The sequence below is a fragment of the Lolium perenne genome, chromosome 1 (genome assembly GCF_019359855.2).
Source record: "Lolium perenne isolate Kyuss_39 chromosome 1, Kyuss_2.0, whole genome shotgun sequence".
Lineage (NCBI taxonomy): Eukaryota > Viridiplantae > Streptophyta > Magnoliopsida > Poales > Poaceae > Lolium > Lolium perenne.
This window is the reverse complement of record NC_067244.2, coordinates 105,551,238-105,558,021: the sequence shown is the minus strand read 5'-3', so window position 1 is coordinate 105,558,021 and position 6,784 is coordinate 105,551,238. Positions and strand designations below refer to the sequence as shown.

Below are 6,784 nucleotides of genomic sequence, written 5' to 3'. Positions count from 1 at the left end.
CACGCTGACTTCATCTCCCGTAAAGCGCGGGGCACTGTGGAGCAATAGTGCCACGCGCTGGACAGGCCATCATGGCACACGTCGATCCGTACTGACTACAGTGGCTGATGGCGACAGGGACACTTCCTCTCCATACCGCTGACTTCGGCAGCCGGATGGGACAGGCCATGAGGCCTCAACGACTCCTGACGTCAGTGCCTCGGGAAGGAGCAGAAGCCGGAGCCGGCCAAGCCGGCCAATAGACTATACGGTCTTATATGTAAAGTGCCGGTGCCTATATAAGCCGCACTACCCCCTCTCATGCAGGGGATCGATCATTCTGACCTCACTTCCACCCTTAGCACTGCCCTATGAGAGAGACTCTTGTCTTCCTTAGCCTCCCAGGAGCAGCCGGACACAGCTCAAGGAGCAACATTGTATTGTGTGATCATCATATACATCTCTAGCAGGAGTAGAGGTGTTACCTCCATTAGAGGGCCTCGAACCTGGGTACGTCGCCGTGTCGCTCGTCCCCATACCTGCATCCAGATACCGCCGTGAGATCTCTTAGGAACCACCTTCGTTAGCCACCCTATGGCATATGCCGTGACGATACCACGACATTGATACATGTGTGATATGTAAAAAACAAAGAGTCCCTAGTATGCCTCTTAACTAGCTTGTTGATTAATGGATGATTAGTTTCATAATCATGAACATTGGATGTTATTAATAACAAGGTTATATCATTTCTATGAATGATGTAATGGACACACCCAATTAAGCGTAGCATAAGATCACGTCATTAAGTTATTTGCTATAAGCTTTCGATACATAGTTACCTAGTCCTTATGACCATGAGATCATGTAAATCACTTATACCGGAAAGGTACTTTGATTACATCAAACGCCACTGCGTAAATGGGTGGTTATAAAGGTGGGATTAAGTATCCGGAAAGTATGAGTTGAGGCATATGGATCAACAATGGGATTTGTCCATCCCGGTGACGGATAGATATACTCTGGGCCCTCTCGGTGGAATGTCATCTAATGTCTTGCAAGCATATGAATAAGTTCATAAGAGACCACATACCACGGTACGAGTAAAGAGTACTTGTCAGGAGACGAGGTTGAACAAGGTATAGAGTGATACCGATGATCAAACCTCAGACAAGTAAAATATCGCGTGACAAAGGGAATTGGTATCGTATGTGAATGGTTCATTCGATCACTAAAGTCATCGTTGAATATGTGGGAGCCATTATGGATCTCCAGATCCCGCTATTGGTTATTGGTCGGAGAGAGTACTCAACCATGTCCGCATAGTTCGCGAACCGTAGGGTGACACACTTAAGGTTTGATGTTGAAATGGTAGATCTTGAATATGGAATGGAGTTCGAAAATTTGTTCAAAGTCCCGGATGGGATCCCGGACATCACGAGGAGTTCCGGAATGGTCCGGAGAATAAGATTCATATATAGGAAATCATTTTATAAGATTTCAAATGATCCGGAAGTTTCTATGGAAGGTTCTAGAAGGTTCTAGAAAAGTCCGGAAGAAATCACTAAGGAAGGAGGAGTCCCGGAGGGACTCCACCTCCCATGGCCGGCCAACCCTAGGAAGGGGGAGTCCACCTTGGTCTCCACCAAGGGGGCCGGCCACCCCCCACATGGAAGGGGGAATCCCACCCCAAGTGGGATTCCCACCTTGGGTAGGTTTCCCTATCACATGGAAGGTTTTTGGTTCGGGTCTTATTCGAAGACTTGTAGTCCAACACTTGGGGCTTCCACCTATATAATGAGGGGCCAAGGGGAGGGGGCCGGCCACCCCAAGACCACAGCCTGGCGGCACCCCCTTAGTGGCCGGCCACCCCCTCCCAAACCCTAGCCGCCCCCTCTCTCCTCCAACGCTCCTGCACGCTTAGCGAAGCTCCGCCGGAGTTCTCCACCACCACCGCCACCACGCCGTCGTGCTGCCGGATTCAAGGAGAAGCTACTACTTCCGCTGCCCGCTGGAACGGGGAGGTGGACGTCGACTTCATCAACACCGAACGTGTGACCGAGTACGGAGGTGCTGCCCGTTCGTGGCGCCGTGATCAAGATCTTCTACGCGCTTTTGCAAGCGGCAAGTGAACGTCTAGCGCAGCAACAAGAGCCTCATCTTGTAGGCTTTGGAAATCTTCAAGGGTGAGTCTCGATCATCCCCTCGTTGCTACCGTCTTCTAGATTGCATCTTGGCTTGGATTGCGTGTTCGCGGTAGGAAAATTTTTGTTTTCTATGCAACGAATCCCTACAGTGGTATCAGAGCCGTGTCTATGCATAGATGGTTGCACGAGTAGAACACAATGGTTTTGTGGGCGTTGATGCTCTTGTTGTCTTTAGTTTGAATACTTTGCATATTTGTGGCATAGTGGGATGAAGTGGCTCGGACTAACTTTACATGACCGCGTTCATGAGACTTGTTCCTCGTTCGACATGCAACTTGTATTGCATAAGAGGCTTTGCGGGTGTCTGTCTCTCCTACTATAGTGAAGATTCAATTTACTCTTCTATTGACAACATTAGTATCACCGTTGTGGTTCATGTTCGTAGGTAGATTAGATCTCTCTCGAAAACCTTAAACCACGTAAAATATGCAAACCAAATTAGAGACGTCTAACTTGTTTTTGCAGGGTTTGGTGATGTGATATGGCCATAATGTGATGATGAATATGTATGAGATAATCATTATTGTATTGTGGCAACCGGCAGGAGCCTTATGGTTGTCTTTAAATTTCATGTTGAGTAGTATTTCACAATGTTCAAAAAATCGTCCGAGTAGACGATTAAGGTGACCTTGGCGAATACCTAAAATCGTTCGTATTAATCGCTGGGATAATTTAATAGGTCTGACATGCGATTAAACGGAAATCTCCGATTAACCGGTGAGACAGGTTTGCTCCCTGCCCTGACCCACCCGCTTCTCTCACTCTTTCCCCTTCCTCGATAAGGTTGGGCGCTGCCCCCGCGAGTGAGTTTCACCGCAGCCACAGCCGATTCAACCCGCCGCCGCCGCCCCGATGCTCGCCTCCGGCGGGAGGATCTAGCACATCCCGATCTGGCTTGGAAGCCTGTGGCTTTTCTCGTCGCCATCCCAGGGGTACGGGTCCAGGCGGCCAGAGCTTCGTCGCCAAGACCACCTTGTCCAGGAGCACGAGGCCCAACCACCTGGAGCTGCTCTCTGTATCCCTCGCTCGGTTGGTCCAGCTAATCTCCAGCACTAGGTTGCTCCCTGCCCGCTCAACTGTTGCAAGACTTCTCTCACCTTCACGGTTCCAGCCTCTAGATAAATCCACTGTATCATGTCTATTCTAATCTCCTTCTCTGGTCAAGTGTTAAACTAGTAGTATTCAAAAAAACAAAGTTTTAAACTAGTAGTCTACTCTAGTATTGGTAGTTTGGTACAGATCGAGCATGCTGTTCTTTATTTTTGTATGGTCAATTGTTGAACTACAAGTAGCCTAATACTGTAGTGTAGAACTGTAGTGTAGATGGCTACTGCCAGTTTTATTTTTGTATGCTGTTTTATGTTGAAGTGTTGGACAGAGCCTTATGTTCTATGTTCTTATGTTCTATGTTGAATTGTTGTCAATATTTGCAGTACATGATGCGACTGATGTAAATTTTGTTTTTGTAGATAACGGGCACTACGGGAAAACAATTCGTTGCCGTGCGACAGATCGCACGGCAAAGGCCCTTATTTGCCCGGCAAAGGTTTTGCCGTGCGTCGATGCACGGCAACGCCTCCGACGGCAACGAAGACATTGTCGTGCGCCTGACCAAACTGCACGGCAAAGGCCTTTGCCGTGCGCGCGCAACGTTGCCGTGCGGCTGCCCCTTTGCCGTGCGCGGGATCTTTACCGTGCGCGCGCCCCTTTGCCGTGCGGCCGATCGCTGCCGTGCGCCATCCTCTTTGCCGTGCGCCACCTCCTTGCCGTGCGCCTGCCTCTGCCGGCCGTGCTCCCTTTGCCGTGCGGCAACACCCCAGCCCGCACGGCAAAGCCTCCTCCAGGCACACCCAGCAGCGCGCCGGGAGCACAGGTGAGCTCCACGTGGCGCCTTTGCCATGTGTATGCACACGGCAAAGTGACCAAAAGTCCTTTACCGTGTGCATACACACGGCAAAGGCCCATGGATTTTTTATTTTTTTTTCTGTTTTTCACTAATCCCTACATTTCAAAATTGCATTTCACATATATCTATACCTAATAATAAAGCAAAAAGGGGTTCCGTCGTCTGTTTTTTATTATCCCTGAGTTTCAGTTGATATTACATGCAATACCACCGATTATGTAAAAAAACGTTTCGTCGGCCGAACTCATCTTTCCGTCAAACAAAAAAAAAAAATACCCGCGCTCCTTATCCCCTGCTCCCCCCCTCGCGAGCGCACAACCGGTGAAGCAGCGACGAGACCGACGACTCATCCGCTCCAGCAACGTCGCGTCCTGCTTCCACGCCGTGGACTATGAAGACCACGCAAAGATGCCTTGCTGGAGCAGGAACGTCTCCGTCGTACGCCTACCACCCTCCGCTCCGGACAAAATCCCCGGCGTGCTCTACCTCCATGGCGTGCCAGCTCCGCCCGAGATCCCAAGCACGCGAGTCCTTGTTTCGACATCCCCAATCCAAAACCGAATGGATTGGGATTAGTTGTGTGACCCACGAGGATATCCACCTTGTCGCCGGCAGCCCGCTTACGTCGTGGATTAGGAAGCCTCGAGACGCAGGCTAGCGTGCGGGCGCCGCCATCGACGCGAATGTCCGCAGACGCGCGCGGTTGCACGGAAGCTCCAGCCGCCCGCTGCGCCCTCTCGCACGGCCTCCGCCACGAGGCGCGCTGCCGAGCCACGCGCGCACGGGGCGGTACACGCACGGCCGGAGCACCGTGCAGGGGCGCCCTCGTCGACGCCGCCGAGCGTCTGCAAGAAACGCACCCCGACAAGAAACGCACGGAAGGAGGCGGTGGGACGGGTCAACGCGGAGTCCAGCGCCATGAATGTCTGATGGGGAGACAGCAGCGTGCTTAAATTGAGCGCACACACAAGGGGAAATGAACGAATCGACACCGCTCGGAATCCAGCGAGTTAAGATAATTTTGGATTTGCGAAAGTAATTGGGGATATTTTTTTTTCAGTCAAGCATAGTCGCGTGGTAGGAAATTGGAGCGATCGGGTCGACGGCTGAAAGCAGACATACTTGCACCAGGTGTAGAGCACCGCGCAGAGAACCTCAAATGGAGGCGATGGATCCGTTGAGCTCACTTGCAGGTGCCTGGCCAGGGGGCACATCAGTGAGAAGATATGGGCCCAAGCAGTACGTCTTGCTGTCGCAGAATACTGCCCAGGCTTCTCTGCCTCAAATGTTCTCCATGTCGAACATCACTCCTGCTTCGGAAGTTCAGTTCAGTCTGAATATTCGTTTGAACAACTCAACTTTGTCCAATTCAGCAATAATTTGAATCACCGTGAGTGTCTGGAGTGTATCAAATAGGCCAAAGGTCGTTTCAGATAAAGCTCAAAGAGGTATAGGTGCAGAACAACTGATCTTGTGGAATTTAATTTGAAGAAACATACAGTATAGACAAATTGTTCTTTTTTCATGAGGTCTATGTCGATTCTCCATAAGGTAATTCAGTTGGGATTCAGTGACATGTTTACCACTCGTCATCAGGCCCCTCTCTGACCTTGACAACAAATGGATCCTGCCCATGAGAAAGATAAAATTTTATCATATTTTAGATGGCTATACTTGATTAAAAAGTAGATACACTTCTATACATGAATGGATTTATAAGAATACGGCGGCGGGTATATTAGATTAAATATAAGGAGACTAAAATTGTATATTGAATAAAAATGAAACTGAATAAAGTATAAAAGATTTAAAATGTAATAAAGTTGAAGATTTAAACTAATAAAACAAAGTAAAATATATTTGAATTAATAATAATGATTCAGTCTTATATATTCACCCGTTTTATGAATTTACTTATTTTGTTTGGCTTGACTATTGTGTTTATATCGATCGGGTAGTTACATGAAATTAGAATAATTGGTAAAACAAATATAAGGATCGAGAATTAACAAGCTCATTGGAATGTTGGTGCAAACCAAAGCAGCATTGGTTTTAAAGTATATGGTACTATCCATTATGACCAGTCTAATGGAATGGCGCAAGGTTAAGAGTGGTCAAGTTGAGAAATGTTTGCTTCCTCTGGAAAGGATCAAGTTATTGAGTTCCTGATGGTGGGAAGATGTCCATGCTTTCTGCTAATGTCACTTGAACAAAAAAGAATAAAAAGAGCGGTGGAAATTTAACATGGCTAAGCGTGGAGCTAATAAACCAACACCCCACGTTACTTGATTTTTCCAAAAAGAAAAAATTATTTAGCTTCTCATGAATTATATTATTAGTTTAATTTATCAAGAAAATTGTTAGCTCAGCTCTCTCTGTTTTTATGTTTTATGTTGAGGTGACCATTTCACACAAAATTCGCTTGTATACAAACGTGATTTGAATGCGCCATCTCAACCAGTATGTCGTTACCCTGGACCTCCGTCTTCCCATGCTCCGATCTTCATCGTCGTTCTGTCGACTTTCTTTGAGTTTTGTCCGTGCTCCGCTTGTGCTCGTCATGTTAATCATGTCCGACATTCTCACTTGCTTAAAACTTCATCTCACTTGTAGTTTAAATGAAATGATGGTGGTCCGACCGACGATGGATATGTTATGTGGTCGCTAGGGTTTGGGAGGGAGAGAGAGGGCT

General features: G+C 48.0%; 1 long non-coding RNA gene across 1 annotated transcript; it reads left to right on the top strand.

Moving 5' to 3' along the window:
- Positions 1-2,874: 2,874 nt before the first annotated feature.
- Positions 2,875-4,264, top strand: LOC139838800 (uncharacterized). The gene is made up of 2 exons (XR_011756665.1): positions 2,875-3,242; positions 3,656-4,264. It is a non-coding gene; the product is annotated as an uncharacterized lncRNA (long non-coding RNA).
- The last annotated feature ends 2,520 nt before the right edge of the window (positions 4,265-6,784 follow it).